At 38.2% G+C, this 20,636-nt stretch overlaps 1 protein-coding gene across 3 annotated transcripts in view; it reads left to right on the top strand.

The window, feature by feature from the left end:
* The window catches only part of INPP4B (inositol polyphosphate-4-phosphatase, type II, 105kDa), an 825,859-nt gene that overhangs the window by 366,522 nt on the left and 438,701 nt on the right, over positions 1-20,636 (top strand). Inside the window, exon 3 of one of the 3 annotated variants that reach the window (XM_011955816.1) lies at positions 16,057-16,155. The exons of 1 other annotated variant lie outside the window; for it this stretch is intronic. The gene's annotated coding sequence lies outside the window, so the exon portion shown is untranslated. Of the gene's footprint in view, positions 1-10,402; positions 10,566-16,056; positions 16,156-20,636 lie in introns of those variants that run through there. One more of the 3 variants, XM_011955818.1, reaches the window with a different exon arrangement.

The raw sequence follows: 20,636 nt of genomic DNA, 5'->3' as shown, positions 1-20,636 counted from the left end.
GGCATACAACCTGAATATAATAAATTCTGAAGAAAAGCTAACTTCTATGGTTAGATTTTTGTGTAATTAGTTTATTCTATACTGCTAACCTATGATTGTAGGGGACAATTTATGGTATCCCCTAGTCCCCTAAAATCCTTCTTTTTTTTTTTTGAGACAAAATATCACTCTGTCGCCCAGGCTGGAGTGCAGTGGTACAATCTCGGCTGACTGCAACCTCTGCCTCCTGGGTTCAAGCTATTCTCCTGCCTCACTCTCCTGAGTAGCTGGGATTACAGGCGTGTGCCACCATGCCCAGCTAACTTTTGTATTTTTAGTAGAGACAGGGTTTCACCATGTTGGTCAGGCTGGTCTTGAACTCCTGACCTCGTGATCCGCCCACCTCAGCCTCGCAAAGTTCTGGGGTTACAGGCGTGAGCCACCGCGCCCGCCAAAATCCTTCCTTTTAAAAAGGCAGCCAATCAGTTTTGGTCTTTATGTTTTTTAAGATCCTAACCCCCAAGTGGTGTCTTTGAGCAGTCATTATCATGAGTCTCTAGCTGGCTTTTTTCCTTTGGTATTTTGGAAACACACATGTTTTTATTTGCATTGGCATTCCTTGAAAGGTAATCTTACAAGTCATTTTTGGGAAAAACATTGTTTTTAGATAATACTTGATCTGCAGGCTATTTTGAGGGCTTCTCTGTTATCATTACTCTGTCTGACTTTCTGTGATTGGGAAGATGATTTTTTAGGAGGCGACTGTTTAGGACATTTGATTGTAGTATTTATTGTTTGTGTACGAAGCTACATGAAAGAGCAAAATTTCAAAGCTCTATTATCCCTAAGTTGATGAAGCTAGTTGCACTTTAAACAAACAAAAAGGTACCTTTTTCCTGACAGTGATATCTGGGCTCCCCTTTATTAGCTGTGCTTATAGTTTTGATCCTCAAAGTGTATTTTTCCTGGGCTTATAATAAGGGATTTTGTAAATGATCACATTCTTGTAAGCTATTGACTTTTTCCATTTTAATTTAAAATAATTCTCAACTAATGCCCACATATTGCTGCCATATGTCTTCTCTAATATTTAACTATTTTGTTTGTTTCCTCACTCTCATGAGAGCACTAAAGGTAATGTTATTGTGATGATTATTACTTTGTGACTCACTAACAGTCATCTCTTTTACCACCTCCTATGTACTAGACCGCACAAAATGGAATACATGCTCTCTTCTTGAGAAGTTTTCACTACTTATTCTAAGAAATAGATCTCAATCCTACCTAAACATTCCGTTGCTAAATCGTATGCCTATCAGTTTATGTTTGGGTAATTAAAACCACTGACCTTGTAGTTTTGTCTGAAATGTAATTTAACAGTTTTACCTCAGATACATCAGGATTAGTCCCTTTGTTTTCCCAAAGCTCATGAAATCATGAAATCAAATTATCTGGGAGCTTTTTCAGAAATGTAGCATACTCTCGGTTATACTAACTGAGGATCTGTAGTCCCCAAGTAATTCTAGTATAAAAAAAGTTTAGAAACCATTACTTGAACATATAAGTCTGTTTTACTTTTTCAGTCTTTCACTCAATACATATTTTTATCTCTTACCATATATGAGAATATATGATAATGTGAGGAGTCAAAGAAAGTAGATTTCAGCTGGGCATGGTGCATAAGCCTGTAGTCTTATCTGAGGCTTATGGTTCACTTCAGCCCAGGAGTTTGAGGATGCTGAGGCTGGAGGTTCACTTCAGCCCAGGAGTTTGAGGATGCAGTGAGCTATGATTGTACCACTGCACTCCAGCCTGGGCAACAGAGCACAATCCTGTCTCTAAAAAAAAAAAAAAAAAAAAAGACTTGTATAGACTTGTATAACAATATACAAATAACCATATAAGAATTCATCATATCATAAAACATATCAGAATTCCAAAGAAGGAGAACATTCTTCCCATCATATGTAAGGAGCCTTTGTTGGGTCGGTAAAGTTCTAGCAGGTGGTAACCTGTTGAAAGGTGTCTCCAGACAAAGGAAATCCAAAGATGCCACAAAACAAGACAAAATCCATGTAGAGTAATAGTAAGGGCTGGAAAGGGGCAGATTTTTAAATGTCCTGAATGAATTTCTGATGAGCATTTTCACCTTTTATTATGTGACTATAAAAATAACACCCTTAGACATTCCCTTTTCTCTATGACTTTTGTACCAAAGATATTTCTGCTACTTTTCATCCACAACTACTTTCCTCTCGGATCCCTATTTTCTAGTCTCCCTGAAGTGCCTGCTGCTTATAATCACCACACTCTTCTGATTATCCTCTTGTCTTCAGCTATTTTAGATGCAAGTTTTACCAAAGACCTTATTTATCATCAACTCATTCGCTTTACCCACTTCATTTTTTTAGATATCTAGAATTTGTCTGGACAAATGCATGCTACCTGCCTTGGATTCATTGAGCCTAATAAAAAATTTAACTGTAGTGGACTATGATGGAGATGGCCAGATGGCCAGCAGAAATCCTTGTTTTTTTCCAAGTTGTATAATTGACTTCTCAGACCACCTTGCACCTAGTTGAGTAATGAGACACAGACATGGCCTGTAAAGTACTCATTTTCCCTCATTCCTAGTCTCTTGCTGGATGTCCATATTGAATGTGACTAAGTGACCTGTCTGCAGTGTGGTAGGGTCTCTCTCAGGCTGGGTTTCTGAAAAACTTCATAAAGCAGAAAGGATCCTCCCCACCCTCCTGCCTCTGTCAGGCAAAAATTGGATCCATGAATTAATAACATAAACCTAAGTGACTGAGATTTTGTGGTTAGTTTTACTAAAACTAGAATTTACTATTACATAGACAAACTAAAAATAAATTGAACAACTCAATTAGGAGAAAGGATTTCCAATTAGTATAAGTATAGGTTTTGCAGTCATTTATGTCTTTGCAATCTTTCTGTATTTGGCACATGTAGATCTGTTGCTTTCCAAAAGCAGAAAAAAAAAAAATGACTATCTGGAGTGGCAATCAGAAGGATAACTAATGATAGTCTATCTTGATTTCAACTGCAATTAATACTTTCTCTGTACATTAGTTAAGAAGGAAATATTCTTTCTTAATTTTTATTTTAGGTTCAGGGGTACATGTGCAGTATTATATAGATGAATTACATTCCAAAGGGTTTTGGTATACAGATTATATCGTCAACCAGGTAATAAGCATAGTACCTGATAGGTAGTTTATCAATCCTCACCCTCCTCCTACCCTCCATTCTCAAATAGGCCCCAGTATCTATTGTTCCCTTCTTTGTGTCCACGTGTACTCCATGTTTAGCTTCCACTTAAAAGTGAGAATATGTGGTATTTGGTTTTCTGTTCCTGCCATTAGTTCCCTTAGGATTATGACTTTCAGCTCTATTCATTTGCTGCTTAGGACATGATCTCCTTCCTTTTTATAGCTGCATAGTATCCTATGGTATATATGTACCGTATTTTCTTTATCCAGTCTGCTGTTAATGAGGATTTAGGTTGATTCCATGACTTTGCTATTGTGAATAGTGCTCCAATGAACATTCATGTGCATGTGTGTTTATGGTAGAATAATTTACATTTATTGGGTATAAACCAAATAATGGGACTGCTGGGTCAATTGTTACTTCTGGTTCAGGATCTTTGAGAAATCATCACACTACTTTCCACAATGGTTGAACTAATTTACATTCCCATCAGCAGTGTGTAAATGTTGTCTTTTCTCTGCTAATTCACCAGTGTGTTATTTATTTTTTGACTTTTTGATAATAGCAATTCTGCCTGATGTGAGATGGTGTCTCATTGTGGTTTTGATTTGCATTTCTCTAACAATTAATGATGTGGAGCATTTTTTTTTATATGTTTGTTGGCCATATGTATGACTTCTTTTGAAAAGTGTCTGTATTCTTTGCCCACTTTTTAGTGAGTTTATTTGTTTCTAACTTGTAAATTTGTTTAGGTTCCTTATAGATGCTGAATATTAGACCTTTGTCAGATATATAGTTTCCAAATATTTTCTCCCTTTCTTTAGGTTATCTGTTTACTCTGTTGATAGTTTCTTTTCTGTGCAGAAGCTCTTTGGTTTAATTAGGTCTCATTTGTCAATTTTTGTTTTTGTTGCAATTGCTTGTGTTGTCTGCATCATGAAAACCTTGCTGGTTATCCTCCAGGGTTTTTGTAGTTTTAGGTTTTACATTTAAGTCTTTAATCCATCTTGAACTGATTTTTGCATGTGGTGCAAGGAAGAGATCCAACTTCAATCTTCTGCATATGGCTACCCAGTTATCTCAGCACCATTTACTGAATAGGGAGTCTTTTCCCCATGGCTTGTTTTTGTAGATGTTGTCAAAGCTCAGATGGTTGTAGGTGTATGGGTTTATTTCTGGACTCTTATGTTCTTTTCCATTGATCTATGTAACTGTTTCTGTACTAATACCATGCTGTTTTGGTTACTGTATCCTTGTAATATTGTTTGAAGTTTGGTAAGGTGATGCCTCTTGCTTTATTCTTATTGCTTAGAATTGCCTTGGTTATTCAAGCTCTTTTTTGGTTCAATATGAATTTTTAAAAAGTTTTTTTGTAATTCTGTAAAGAATGTCATTGGTAGTTTGACGAGGATAGCTTTGAATTGTTAAATTGCTTTGAGAAGTATGGCCATTTTAACAATATTGATTCTTCTAATCCATAAACATGGAATGTTTTTCCACTTGTTTGTGTTATCTCTGATGTTTTTGAATAGTGTTTTCTAGTTCTCCTTGTAGAGATCTTTCACCCTTTTGGTTGGATGTATTCGTAGGTATTTTATTTTATTTTATTTTATTTTATTTTATTTTATTTTATATTTCAGGCTGTGGTAAATGGGATTGCATTCTTGATTTGGCTCTCAGCTTGAACATTATTAATGTATAGAAATTCTAATGATTTTTTAAGTAACTTTTTTATGAGACAGCATCTGGCTTTATTGCCCAAGCTGGAGTGCAGTGGTGCTATCTCAGCTCACTGCAACCTCCAACTTTCTGCTCAAGTGATTCCCCCATCTCAGCCTCCTGAGTAGCTGAGACTCCAGGTGTACACCACCACACCTGGCTAATATTTGTATTTTTAGTAGCGATGGGGTTTTGCTATGTCACCAAGGTTGGTCTTGAACTCATGAGCTCAAGCAATCTGCCCACCTAGGTCTCCCAGTGTGCTGGGATTATAGGCACCCACTGCGCCTGGCCAATGCCACTGACTTTTGTGCATTGATTTTGTATTCTAAAATGTGGCTAAGTTTGTCCATCAGATCTCAGAGCTTTTGGGCAGAGACTGAAGGTTTTTGGCATAGAATCACAAAGCCTGCAAACAGCTAGTTTGACTCCCTCTCTTCCTATTTGGATGCCTTTTATTTCTTTTTCTTACTTATTGCTCTGGCTAGAACCTCCCATATTATGTTGAATGAGTGATGAGAGTGGGGATCCTTCTTGTTCCAGTTCTCAGGGGGAATTCTCCTTTTGCTCGTTCAATATGATGTTGGCCATGAGTTTGTCATAAATGGCTTTTGTTATTTTTAGGTATTATTTTATTATTTTTAGGTATATTCCTTCAATGTCTAGTTTGTTATTAATGTAAATGGATGCCGAATTTTATTGAAAGCATTTTCTGCATCTGAGATAATCATGTGGTTTTCAGTTCTGTTTATGTGATGAATCAAATTTAATGATTTCTATATGTTAAACCAACCTTGCATCCCAGGGATAAAGCCTACTTGATCATGGTAGATTGGCTTTTTGATATGCTACTGGATTCAATTTCTAGTATTTTGTAAACTATTTTTGCATCTATCTTCATCGAGGATATTGGCCTGAAGTTTTTTTTTTTCTGTTGTGATTCTGCCAGGTCTTGATATCAGAATAATACTGGTCTCAAAGAACGACTTAGGGAAGGGTCCCTTCTCTTTAATTTTTTGGAATGGTTTCTGTACAAATGGTATCATCTATTCTTTATATATCTGATAGAATTTGCCTGTGAATTCATCTGGTCCTGGGCTTTTTATGTTTAGTAGGATTTGTATTACTGATGAAATTTCAGAACTCATTATTGGTCTATTCAGAGATTCAATTTCTTCCTGGTTTAATCTTGGAAGTTGTATGTTTGCAGGAATTTAGCAATTTCTTCCAGGTTTTTAAGTTTGGGTGTATAGAGTTTTTCATTGTATTCTCTCAGAGTTTTTTGTCTTTCTGTGAGGTCAAGTGGTAATGTCTCCTTTGTTATTTCTTATTGTTTTTATTTGGATATTCTCTTTTTTTTTTCTTTATTAATGTAGTAAGTGTTCTTTTATTCTTATTTATTTTTCAAAAAGCAACTTCTGGATTTGTTGATTTTTTTTTTTTGAATCTCAATTTCCTTCAGATCAGCCCTAATTTTGCTTATATCTTCTCTTTTGCTAGTGTTGGGGTTAGTTTGCTTTTGTTTCTCTAGTTCCTCTAGGTTTGATGTTAGTTTTTAATTTGAAATCTAACTTTTTGATGTGGGCATTTAGCCCTATCAAATTCTCTCTTAACACTGCTTTAGCTATGTCCCAGAGATTCTGATAGGTTGCACTTTTATTCTTATTAGTTTCAAAGAATTTATTGATTTCTGTGCTCATTTTATTGGTTACCAGAAGGTCATTTAGGAGCATGTTGTTTAATTTCCATGTAACTGTATGGTTTTGAGCAATTCTCTTAATATTGTTTTCTATTTTTATTGTGCAGTGTTACAAGAGTGTGTTTGGTATGATTTCACTGTTTTTGAATTTGCTGAGTATTGGTTTATCACCAATTGTGTGGTTGATTTTAGAGTATGTGCCATGTTACGATGAGAAGAATGTTTTGGGATGGACAGTATTGTAGATGATATTAGCCCCATTTGGTCAAACGTCAAGTTTAGGTCTTGAATATCTTTGTTACTTTCCTGCCTTGATAATCACTCTAATACTGTCTGTCAGTGGGGTTTTGGAGTCTTTCACTATTGTTATGTGGTTATCTAAGACTCTTCTTATGTATCTAAGAACTTGCTTCATGAATCTGGGTGCTCCTGCATTAAGTGTGTATACATAGGATAGTTAGATCTTTTTATTGAATTTGACCCTTTACCATTTTGTAATGCCCGTATTTGTCATTTTTTATCACTGTTAACGTCTGGTTTACCTGAAATTAGAATAGCGACACCTGCTTTTTTCTGTTTGCTTGGTAGATATTTCTCCATCCCTTTTCTTTGAGCTTATGGGTGTCACTGTATATGAGATGGGTCTCTTGTAGACAACACAGTTGGGTCTTGCTTTTGTATCCAACTTGCCACTCTGTGCTTTTATTGGGACATTCAGTCCATTTACATTTAAGGTTTGATCCTGTCATTGTGTTGTTAGCTGGTTATCATGCAGACTTGATTGTGTGGTTCCTTTATAGTGTCAATGGTTTACGTACTTAAGTGTGTTTTTGTGGTGGCTGGTAACAGTCTTTCCTTTCAAGATTTAGCACTCTCTTAAGAACCTCTTATAAGGCAGGTCCGGTGGTAATAAATTCTCTTAGCGTATACTTTTCTGAAAAGTATCTTATTTCTTCTTTGCTTGTGAAGCTTAGTTTGGCTAAATATGAAATTATTGGTTGGAATTTCTTTATTAATACTGACTATTGGCCTTCAGTCTGTTCTGGCTTGTAGGTTTCAGCTGAAAGGTCTGAGGTTATCCTAATGGAGTTCTCTTTGTAGATGACCTGTCCCTTCTCTCTAACTGCCTTCAATATTTTTCCTTTCATTTCAACATTGAAGAATCTGATAATAATGTCTTGGGGATGGTCTTCTGGTGTAGTATTTCACAGGGATTTTCGACATTTCCTGAATTTAAATGTTTGCCTCTCTAATGAGGTTGAGGATATTTTGTGAATGATATCCTCAAATGTTTTGCAAGTTGCTTATTTTGTGCCTCTCTCTTTCAGTGATGCCAATGAGTCATAGATATGATCTCTTTACATAATTTCATATTTCTCAGAGGTTTTGTTCATTCTTGTCTATTGGTTTTGTTTGTTTGTTTTTTGTCTGAGTTATTTCAGAGAAACAGTCTTTGAGCTCTGAGATTCTTTCCTCCTCTTGGTTGATTCTGCTGTTAATACTTGCAATTGTACTATAAAATTGTTGAAGTGAATTTTTCACTTCTATCAGCTCAGTTTGGTTCTTTCTTAAAATGGCCATTTTGTCTTCTAGTTTCTGTACCATTTTATTATATTTCTTAGATTCATTGAATTGGGTTTCATCTTTCTTTTGAATGTCGATAATCTTCATTCCAATCCGTGTTCTGAGCTCTATTTCTGACATTTCAGCCATTTCAGCCCAGGTAAGAACCATTTCTGGGTAAGTAGTGTGGTTGTTTAGAGGTAAGAAGGACACTCTGGCTTTTTGAGTTGCTAGAGATTTGTGCTGTTCTTTTCTCATATGTGTGAGCTAATATTCCTTCAGTCCTTGCAGTTGCTGTCCTTTAGCTGTTTTTTTTTGTTTTGTTTTTTGTTTTTTGGGTTTCTTGTTTATTTGCTTTTGTCTTCTGTGATGGCCTTGCAAATTTGCTTGTGGTATAAGATGGGTTCAGTCGACTAGTTTTGATTCTATTCTACTCCTGGGTCTGGAGGTGTCCCCTCCAGTTACTGTCTCTGTGCCCAAATTTCTTTTGTTAAGTGTTCTGATTCATGGGGCTCTCTCAAGCAGGGGCCACAGTTGGGAGACAGGCCATATCTTTTCTGGGTCAGTTCTAATCTGCTGTTGTTGTGCTTCCTGGGAGATCACAAGGTTGCACCTGTCCACAGAGTGCAGGCAGAAGCAAAACTGCTGGTCTAGAAGCTCTAGCAGGTGTGGTCTATCTGGCTATGAGAGGTGGGTGTGAGTGGAGTTTCTTGCCCTACCATCCAGGTAGTTTCTACATCCAGGTGGTTTCTGGGGCTGTGGTCTTTGACAAATTTAGGCAAAAGTAGAAGCACCGGGCCAGAAGCTCTAGCAGGTGTAGCTTGCCTAGCTAAGAGAGAGAGGGGTAGGTGGAGTCACTTATCCAGCCATCTGGATGTTTCTCCAGACAACAGGAGGCTGCTCTCTCTGGCTGAATTCACATAGAAGTGGGATTGCTGGGCTGGAAGCTCTAGCAGGCGTTGCCTGCCTGGCTACCAGCAGCGGGAGTCAGTGGGGTAGTCTTCCCTACTGTCCAGGTGTTTTCCTGGACAATAAGAGGTGGTGCCCTCCAGCTAGATTCACACAGAAGTGGGACTGATAGGCTAAAAGCTCTAGTTGGTGTTGCCTGCCTGGATACCAGCAGTGGGAGTGGGTGGGGTCACTCACCCTGTGGTTACCCACCTGTGGTCACCTACCCTACTCTACAGGGTTTTCTCAGGACAACAGGAGGCTGTGCCTGTCTTCTGAGCTCAGACAGCAGAAGGATCACTGAGCTGGAAGCTCTAACAGGCATTACCAGCCTAGCTAACAGCAGTTGGAGGCAAGGGCAGGATCACTTATCCTGCTGTCTGAATGTCTCCTGGGACAACAGGAAGCTGCACTCACTGACGAGTTCAGACAGAAGAGGGATCATTGGACTGGAAGCTCTGGCAGGTATGGCTAGCCTGGCTACCCGTAGTGAGAATGGACAGGGTCACCTGCCCAGCTACCCACCTGTTTCCCAGGACAACAGGAGGCTGTGTCTACTGACAGTTCAGACAGAGGTGGAACCACTGGACCAGAAGCTCTGGCAAGTGTTGCCCTCCCGGCTACTAGTGGTGAGGGTGGGTGGGGTCTCATGCCTTGCAGCCCGGATGTTTCCTGGGACAACAGGAGGCTATGGCTTAAGGCCGAGTACACACAGAAGTGGGAGCACTAGGCCAGAAACTAGCAAGCATTGTCCATCTGGCTATCCGTGGCAAGGGTGGGTGAGGTCGCCTGTCTGGTCATCTGGGTGCTTCCCGGGATAACAGGAAGCTGCAGTTTCCAGCTGAGTTCACAGGGAAATGAGTCTGCTGGACTAGAAGTTCTAGCAGGTGTTTCCCATCTGGCTATCTGTGGGATCATGGGGTCACCAGCCCTGCTGTCTGGGTACTTCCAAGGACAACAGGAGATGGTGGCTGCCAGCCAAGTTAAAGCAGAAGTGGGACCACTGGGCTAGAACCTAACACGGAACCTTATCCGGTGAGCTGGGCGGAGCAATCTTACCGTTCTCAGGCACCACGGCTGCAACCTCTGTTGGGGCTATTGTGCTGGTAATGGTCTGCTCTGAGGCCAAGGTCTTTTAGAGTTCCCCTTGCACTTTGAGAGTTGCCCCCACAGAACATCTGCCTCAGTCTAAGAGCGGAGTGGGCCAAAGGGATGCTTTCATTCCCTGTCTTGCATTTGTCCCTGTAGATAGTGTGTATCCCCAAGAGGAGTCTTACTTATCCTTTTCCATTGTGGAGACGTTCTCCTGGCTCTACGTTAAGCCCAGACAGGCTGGTGTCTAGCTTTGCTCCTTTCTGCTCTCTGTATTCCTCTGCTGCCTTGATGGATTCTGATGTGGTTGCTCAGATGATCAGCCCGTAGGGTCAATGTTCACAAGCCCTTTTGTTTCCTCTAGAAGCAGCACACGTGAGATGCTTCTAGTCTGCCATTTTGGCCTTTCCCTCAAAAAGGAAATATCAACTACAAATTGGATGACACTGATAAGTTTTATTAATTGTCCTTAGTCATGTAGCTAATGACCTAAGGGATCTAATCTTTATTAGAAGTCAAGTCATCAGATGTTGAGAGTCTAAATTGCCTTCATTAATTTATCTGAGAGACTGTGATTTTATAGGTAATAGGATTTAGGAGCAGTACCAAGACTGAAAATTGGTATTGCCAGAGTTCTAGTTTTGTGTAGTTTTTACTATTTTGTTTTGGGTAGCTACTTCCAGAAAAATTCATGAAGTAGAAAAGTTTTTCTTTTCAAAATACAAATGTCTGCTTTTGTATTGGATTCCAAATTTCCTTTTAAACTATGGCCTCATGCAAGTTTGTATTCTTCTGATGGGAGTCAAAGAAATAATGATCTGAAGAGATACAGTGCCTCTGATTCAGTAATTCACATCTCTGCCTTGGAGCAACGGGTGGCCTCCATAATCGTAGATTGATACAGAATCAAAGGAAAAAGTTTGTGCTGTAGATATAAGAATCTTTTGAGTTGGGGAGCTATGTAATCATTCTGAGGCACTAGTATTGGGGATCTAAAGTGGGAACGTAAAGAATATTCAGATATTGGAGATACATTTAGGGAAAAATATTTCAGAAATATATTTTCTTTTTCAGTATTAAAGAGGAACTTTTAACAGTCATATAATCAAGAGACAGAATGTTTGATTTTCTTCCAGAGATAGTACTTACTGGGCTGAGTATCACTGACAGTGACAACTTGGTCAGGGTATGGGGTAAAGGTAATTGAAATGGCAGATGGGTAATTGGACACAATGACTTTTTTTTTCCTACAACGATCTTTACAGTACTTTTATAGCTTAAGATTCTGAGATATGCATAAATTTTTTCATTTGATGCTATAAGCTACTGAAGATAAATTAGTTGTTCAGATTTTCTTTTTTTCTTCATAAATGTATTATTTTCTCTTTACTAAGTAAGACATACTTTTCCAAAGAATTTAAGAATTCCTAGAAATGTTCAACAAAGTGAAAATTTCACTGTAGTTTTGCCACCTGTACAGTCAGTTTCCTTAGTTGCGGAGAATATACTCTAGCTAGTTTAAAGGGAAAAGGAATTCCTTTGAAAACATTAAGCAGAGTGAACTTACCCAATAGGCGTACTGCTAAGGCCCACAATGCTTTGAAAATCTGAAAAAGAAAATAATTTGTAGGTTGAAAAATTTTTATTACATGATATTAATATATCTTTATACCAATGCAGTCATAAACTGATATTATATAACATACACATGTGTGTGTTTGTGTATACTATGGAGGAAAGGGCTGGTGAAGGCAAGAGTGCCTAGGATCCATTAAAATCCTAAAGAACAGAGGCTCAGGCTTGGAGGGTGGGTACTCAGGAGCTCCAATCCCAGCCAAATACACATGAGCACTGCTCCAAAGAAATCTCACTGTGACTGCTGCTAGCACAGGTATCTCTGCCCATACTGCTGATGCTGGGCCTCAGGGCAGAACCTCTGCCCCCACTGTCTTGAGAGCTGGCAAAGGTGTCATCTCTCAGAATGCATTGCTAGATGGATTCTTTTTTTGAACTGAAGTCTTGGACAATGGTATCAGAAAAGCCTAGGCCATGTATTTGTTCTCTATGTGTAAGGAAGACTAAGAAGTGGATTTCTAGCATCCGTCTTGGTGATGTGTGAACTTGCAAGGTGGGATGTTTCCTTGACGTAGGAGAGATGTTCCAAATGTTTTGGATAGCCAAATGCACCACACAAAAATAACTACTGCCAACACATTGACATATTAGCATTTAGACTTTCTAGTATGCTAGGTTTTGTTTTCATTTAATACTTAAAAAAAAAAAAGCTATAGCTGTAGAAACATGAATACTTACTGTGTGATAGGTATAGCTAACATTGTTTGAATTATCTATTTTGATCATTAATTAAAAATGACAGCATTTGGTAATAGCCAGTATTATTATTTTCCCATTTTATAGATGAAAAAAGCAGACTTAAGTTAGGTAACTTCTTCATGGAGATAAAGTTAAAGAATAGTAAGATGGAATTTTACATGGAGTTTTACCTGCTACACAAACCATAGTCATAAATGAGATATACAACTTTTAATACAGCTTTTTACATTTAACATTTTGGTATGAGCCATTTTAAACTCTTCCTTAATGTCTTTTTAATAGTGACCTAGTATTCCATCAAATTAGTTAATGCAATTTATTCAAAGATTTCTCTATTGTTGAATATTTAGAATGTTTCTATTTCTTTCCTACTTTAGTCATATTGTGGTAATTTGTGTATATAACTTTTTTCTATATTTAGGATTATTTCTCTAGAATGGAAACCCAAAATTAGAATTACTACATCAAAGAATATGAAAACATGTTTTGAAAAGCCAGTGTCACACTTTTATTTAATGATGAAGAAACAAGCTCATTAATTTATTCAACATTCAACATATTTATTGCATGCCTCCCACATGTTTCCTGTGGTACCTGTAATGTCATGATAAATATTTGACAGTCATTTGCCTAAACAGCATTATTGTATAGTGGGTATTAAAATAAGATGTGTCTGAAATGAGCATCTTGTGCTAACCACATATGGTGAGAATGCTTCCTAGATTTTCTGGGACAGGATAGGAACACTTTTAGAGTTCTTAGAAAACACTCTGGGAATGTAGGAAAGTAGCATTCAAAGCAATCTCAAAATAGCATCAAGTATGATCTTCTTCTTCTTTGCCAATTTGTTAGATGAAATATTGTTGATCATTATTTATAATGGTTATTTCCTTGAGTATTAATGAAGTTGAACATTTTTCATGTTTATTCATGAATTGTTCCTTCACTGTGAAGCATCTTTTAAATATTTCTCACTTGATATTTAGTGTTTGTACAAAATAGATTTTGGTATATTGCTTTTGTTGCAAATAATTTTATGTCTGCTCCTATTTATTTTAATTAGGAAAGTTTTTTGCATAGCCCAATCTTCCAGGCATTTTCTTTATCATTTCTTCTAGCACTTATAAGATTCAGAAGTAGAGTTGACCCCTCCAAAAGGTGTAAAAATAATCAATTCCATTTTTCTTTATTTTTTTATTTTGTATTTACTTCCATAATACATCTGGAATTTATATCCCTGTCTACTGGGACACAATTGATTCTATTCCAAAAAGATAGGCAACTGTATCAACAATCATTAAACAATTCATTTCTTTTTTATTAATTTGTGATGCTCACTTTATTATACACTGGGTTTAGGTTTGCTATCTATATGCAATTTTGAAGTCCTATGCCCGTTTATATCAATTTCAATTGTAATAAAAATAATTGTTAATTTTTCCCCACCAAACATCTGAAGGAAATACATTGTCCCTTTAATAATTAGCACAGTGCTTGGCATACGACAGGCATTATATATTTGTTGAATGAATGAATACATAAAATTGAATGTTTCTGGGATACCCATATTTTCCCTCTAATCTGTACATAACTTTCTCAGCCATTTCTTCACTGTATCACATGTTATGTCACAAAATATACTTTATCATTAGACAAAACATTTTATTAATATTCATGTTCAGAATATTCTTTATGATCTAGAATGCTTTCTTCAAATAAGCATTGGAAAATTTTAAGAGCTTCTAAAATTACTTTCATTAGAATTTTCATTGGAATTATACTAAAAATACAAATTAATTTGGAAGGAATTGATATTTATACTGTAAAGAATTTCCCACTTACATATGTGTTACAGTTCTTTACTTCTCTTTATAGATTCTTATAATTTTCCTTACAGAGTTATTCATAATTTCTTTATTGATTTTGTTGTTACTGCTATAGTAATTTGGATTATTATTGCTGCTATTGGGAGCTGCATTCATTTGGAAATTTTATTTTCTATTTTTTGCTATTATATAGAAAAGTTATTGCTGCAAATTTGCCTTGCATCCTTGAATTTTGAGTTATTTTATTAATTCTAATATAATTTTTTTTTTTTTTTTTACAATTTTTCTGTTGACCTGGAGGCTATGTTGAGAATGCCATTGTCAGCTTAATCCTACTTTGCCTTTACAGTTAGGGACGGAAACTGAGCAACAACTATAAGATTTTTAAAACCTTTGGGAAATTAGATTTAATTTTAACATTTATCTTAAAAGTAGTTTAATCTAGATTCTAGTAACTATATTTGAATAATTTCTAAGGCAAATATTTCAATGCTGTACCTATTATGGAACAAATGTATGAGTTCTCAGAACCCATGAAAACCCGTTGTCTTGATTCATTTACATTAATATAAAGGAACACCTGAGGCTGGATTATTGATAAAGAAGTTTATTTGGCTTATGGTTCTGCAGGTGAATGAACACCTGCATCTGATGAAGGCTTCAGGCTACTTATATTCATGGTGGAAGGGGAAGGGGAGCCGGTGTGTGCGGAGATCACATGGTAAGAGAGGAAGCAAGAGAGAGCAAGAGGGGACGTTCTAGGTTCTTTTTAAGAATCAGCTCTTGTGGAAACTAATAAAGTGAGGACTCACTCCCTGCAGAAAGGGGCATTAATCTATTCATGAGGGATCCACCCCCATGACTAAGGCATCTCCCATTAGACCTCATCTCCATCATTTGGGATCTAATTTCAACATGAGGTTTGGAGAAACTAACATCCAAATCATAGCAGCCATATTGCAGAATTCTCTGACTTACATGGTGTGGTCTCTCCTTGATCTCTTCTAAATTCTATCTCACTCAGCTTCTGCCTTTGCTATAATATCCCAAAACCTCTCACTGATTTGGGCCCTTAACCTGGAGTTATTCAGGCTATTTGGGGTCAGCACAAGGCCCAGTTTTCTTCCATGGGGTAAGATGGAAAAGACAAATAGTCATCTCTGACTTTAGCTATATCCCCATCACACCAGGATCCTCGAGTAGGGGGAAAAAAAAAAAAAAAAAAGAGGGATGTTATGAAAACCTCATCCAGGGCTGTGTTAATTTGCTTTTGCATCGTGGTAAAGAAACACTTGGAGCTGGGTAATTTATAAGAAAAAGAGGTTTAGGGCCGGGCGTGGTGTCTCAACACCTGTAATCCCAGCACTTTGGGAGGACAAGGCGGGTGGATCATGAGGTCAGGAGATTGAGACCATCCTGGCTAATATGGTGAAACCGCATCTCTACTAAAAATACAAAAAATTAGCCGGGTGTGATGGGGGGCACCTGTAGTCCCAGCTACTTGGGAGGCTGAGGCAAGAGAATGGCGTAAACCCGGGAGGTGGAGCTTGCAGTAAGCAGAGATCGCCCCACTGCACTCCAGCCTGGGTGACAGAGGGAGACTCCATATCAAAAAGAAAAAAAAAAAAAAGGGGGGCAGTTAATTGGTCCATGGTTTTTCAGGCTTTACAGGAGGCAGAGTACTAGAAATCTGCTCCTGATGAGGTCTCAGAAATCTTCCACTCATGGTGGAAGGCAAAGGAGGAGCAGGCACATCACATGGTGAGAAGGGGAGCAAGAGAGAGGGGAGGTACCAAATTCTTTTGAATAACCAGATATTGCATGAAGTTAGAGCAAGAACTCACTTATCACCAAGAGAGTGGTGCTAAGCCATTCATGAGCGATCCTCTTCCATGATCCAGTCACCTCTGACCAGGCCCACCTTCAACAATGAGAATCACATTTCAACATGAGATTTGAAGGGCACAAACATCCAAACCACATCATTTTGCCCCTGGACTCCCAAATCTCATGTCTTTCTCACATTTCAAAATACAAATCATGCCTTTCCAATAGTCCCCTAAAGTCTTAACTCATGCAAACATTAACTCAAAAGTCTCAAGTCTAAAGTCTAGTCTGGAAATTAGTTTCTTCCATCTATGAGCCTGTGAGATAAACAAACAAAAATCTAGTGATTGACTCTCAAGATACGATGGTGATACAAGCATTGGGTAAACATTCTCATTCTAAAAGGGGAGAAAATTGGCCAAAATGGGGGGCAATAGGTCCCACACAAGTCAGAAACCCAGCAGGGCTGTCATTAAATCTTAAAGCTTCAAAACAATCTCCTTTGACCTCATGTCCCACATCTTGGTGTGAGGGCTGACTCTCATGGCCTTAGGAAGCCCTGCCCTTGTGGCTTCTGTGGGTCCACATGGCTGCTCTCCTAGGCTAGAGTTGAGTGCCTGCAGCTTTTCCATGCTGAAGCTGCAATCTACTGGTGGCTTTACCATTCTCAGGTCTGGAGTTCAGTGACCCCCTTACCACAGCTCTACTAGGCAGTGCCCTGGTGCAGACTCTTTGTGGGTCTCCAATCCCACATTACCCCTCAGCATTCCCCTAGTAGAGTTTCTCTGTTGGGACTCTGCACTAGTGATAGACTTCTACTTGGGCAACCAAGCTTTCCTATACATCCTCTAAAATCTAGGTGGGAGTGGCCAAGCCTCTTTCACTCTTGTATTCTGTGCCCCTGCAGGCTTAACACCATGTAGAAGCAACCAAGGTGTATGACAGCTTGCGCTCTTCAAAGTGGCAGCCTGAGCTATACCTGTACCTGAACCCCATTGAGTCAAGGTTAGAGATGGAGTGGCCAGGATGTGGAAAGCAGTATCCCAAGGCTGATCAGGGCAATGGGGCCCTGAACCTGGCCCCGGAAACTATTCTTTCCTCCTAGGCCTCTGGGCCTATGATGGCAGGGGCTTCCTTGAAGACTTGTAAAATGCCTTTGAGACCTTTTTTCCATTGTGTTAGGTATTTGCACTTGGCTCCCTTTTAGTCATGCCAGTCTCTCTAGCAAGTAGTTCCTCTGCAGCTTGCTTGAATTCCTTTTCCGAAAATGCTTTTTCTCTGCCACATGGCCAGGCTGCAAATTTTTCAAACTTTTACTTTACTTTTACTGCTTCCCTTTTAATTGTAAGTTCTAATTTTAAGTCATTTATTTGCCCTTGTATCTCATTTAGGTTGTTAGAAACAGCCAGATCACATATGGAATGCTTTGCTACTTAGAAATTTCTTCTGCCAGATACCCTAAGTCATCAGTCTTAAATTCAAATTTCCACAGATTCCTAGGACTTGGACAGAATGCAGCCAAGTTCTTTGTTAGAGAATAAGAAGGGTGACCTTTACTCTGGTTCCCAATAAGTTTCCCATTTTCACCTGAGATCTCTTTAGCCTGGACATCAATGTCTGTATCTCTGTCAGCAGTTTTATCACAACCATTTAACCAGTTTCTAAGAAGTTCCAAATTTTTCCTCATCTTCCTGCTTCTTCTGAGCCTTCCAAACTCTTTCAGCCTCTGCCCATTATCCACTTCCAAAGCTGCTTCCATATTTTCTGGAACCTTTATAGCAACACCCCATTCCTCAGTACCAATTTTCTGTCTTAGTTTGCTTTTGCATTGCCATAAAGGAATATCTGAGGCTAGGTAATTTGTAAATGAAAGAGATTTATTTGGTTCACAGTTCTGTAGATTCCATAGGAAGTGTGGTGACAGGATTTGCTTCTGGTGAGGCCTCAGAAAGCTTCCGATTATGGTGGAAGGCAAAGGAGAAGCAGGGACATAGATGGTGAGAGACGGAGCAAGGTGGGGAGGAGGTGTCACACTCTTTTAAACAACCAAATATCATGTGAACTTGGAGCGAGAACTCACTTATCACCAAGGGGATGTTGCTAAGTCATTCATAAGGGATACTCCCCCAGGATCCAGTCACCTTCCACTAGGCCTCACTTCCAATGTTGGGAATCACATTTCAACCTGAGATTTGGAATAGACAAATATCCAAACCCCATATCAAGGGCCACAAAAAGAATGGATACAGGGACCAAAGAAGGCACTAGTCTATATAGAATAAGGTAGAAGCACAATAGGAGGCCACCTCAATTTTTTTGAATATTATGCATTTTGATTCTAAACAGTAATGTTCAATTAAGTTTAACACTCAGAAGTTGTTTAACATAGAAGTTTGAATTTTCTACTGAAAGAAAACTTTTATGTCCTAATTAAAGAAAATATCCTATTTGGTCATTTATCATGAAGATAATGATAAATGTTAAATAAGACCTTATTTGCATTAACTCTGTGGGATGTGTATTTAAGGTGACTATACACTTCAATGGGTTTTAGTAAATATTGGTTCTTGCTACGTGATGGGAGCTGACAAGTAATGAATGACTCCATAATGGGAACAAAAAAAAGTCTGAAAGACTCAGACTCACATAAGACAGTTGACCTTTCTGCATCATAAACTTTTGTCCTTTGGACTTGCAGAGCTATCCAGTTTGTATTTGATGTGTTTATTCATTGCTATATAAAGTGTTACCCTTCTTCAGTATGCATTACTGGTATTTAAAACAATTATTCAAGGGCTTCTTTGGACACTATGGACTATACGAGACTATGTTGGCCTCTATGTGTTCTTATTTTATTTGCAAGTTAAACTCATCACCTTTGCAGAAGTGATGTCAGCTAAAACATCCAGAAGTGATGTGCAGTCTGTTCTGTTAATAAGGACAGGACACTGCCATCTACTCTGTACAACAGAGCACAATGCCTAGCTTTGGGTGGATTTGAAAAAGATGAAAGATAAATTATGATGTTGTTCAAGTGTTAAAATAAACCTCCTATCTCAGACACTTAAGGACCACAAAACTTTGACCAAAGTGTCTTGTAAAGTCTACCTGATGAAAGTTTGATATAGCAAATATGTGACTTTTCTATATTATTTCCTGTTTTGAGTTTAGTAATAGATGGTTTGTATTTTCTGTAGTTGCAACTAGGTGATCAGTTTCATGATTTCTCTTATTATGAAACATGTTTTTTTTCTTAACACTTATCTTAAAAGCAACTCTGGGTCTACCAGGCTCAAAAAATGAGAAAACTTAAGAAAAATTGGAATATTTTGTTTTCCCCAAATTGAAGGAGGCCTGGTGTAATTTAAAGCTTATTCTTTGTAGTTTCACCTTCTTATATTGAAAACAATACAGAATGATGAGAGATATATGATAATATGAATGAGAAAATTGTATATCTCATCTGCATTATTGACATTACTAGGGGAAAGTTTCTTTCAAATAATGTACAATGGTGAAATAACAACTTTAATCCAATGAGTTACTACATCTTTTGACCAAATAGTATGAAATCTTGGCAACTGATAGTAAATTTATAATTTGAAAACTGTTCCTGATAATAAAATAGAAAAAAGAACCAGGTAACTTTTTTTATACACTTATTGAATTAGATATAATAGTAAATTTATTTATTTATAGCATGATATATAGTGGTAAAATGCCCAAACTCTGAAACTAGATCAGTGGTTTTTTTTTTTTTTCCTTTTTTTTTTTTTTTTTTTGAGACGGAGTCTCTCTCTATCGCCCAAGCTGGAGTGCAGTGGCCGGATCTCAGCTCACTGGAAGCTCCGCCTCCTGGGTTTACGTGATTCTCCTGCCTCAGCCTCCCATGTAGCTGGGACTACAGGTGCCCGCCACCTCGCCCGGCTAGTTTTTTGTATTTTTTGGTAGAGATGGGGTTTCACTGGGTTAGCCAGGATGGTCTCGATCTCCTGACCTTGTGATCCGCCCATCTCGGCCTCCCAAAGTGCACTTTGAGAGATCAGTGGTTTTAAATTCAAATAGTACCCTTTACCTGTGGGACTCTGACTGAATTACTTCACCTGTCTTTGCCAAATTCTCTCTATGTAGTAATAATGGTAGCTCCCTCATAGGGTGCTTGTATTAGGGGTCCTCAAGACCACCTTTAGGCTTGATGATTTACTAATGTATCAGTCTGCTATCATGCTGCTAATAAAGACATACCTGAGACTGGGTAATTTATAAAGGAAAGAGGTTTAATTGAGTCACAGTTCTGCAGGGCTGGGGAGGCCTCAGGAAACTTATATTCATGGTGGAAGGGGAAGGGGAGCCGGTGTGTGCGGAGATCACATGGTAAGAGAGGAAGCAAGAGAGAGCAAGAGGGGACGTTCTAG

The sequence above is a fragment of the Colobus angolensis genome, unplaced genomic scaffold (assembly GCF_000951035.1).
Source record: "Colobus angolensis palliatus isolate OR3802 unplaced genomic scaffold, Cang.pa_1.0 Scaffold400, whole genome shotgun sequence".
NCBI lineage: Eukaryota > Metazoa > Chordata > Mammalia > Primates > Cercopithecidae > Colobus > Colobus angolensis.
Note: the sequence above shows the minus strand (reverse complement) of the source record. Positions and strands in the feature narration are given on the sequence as shown.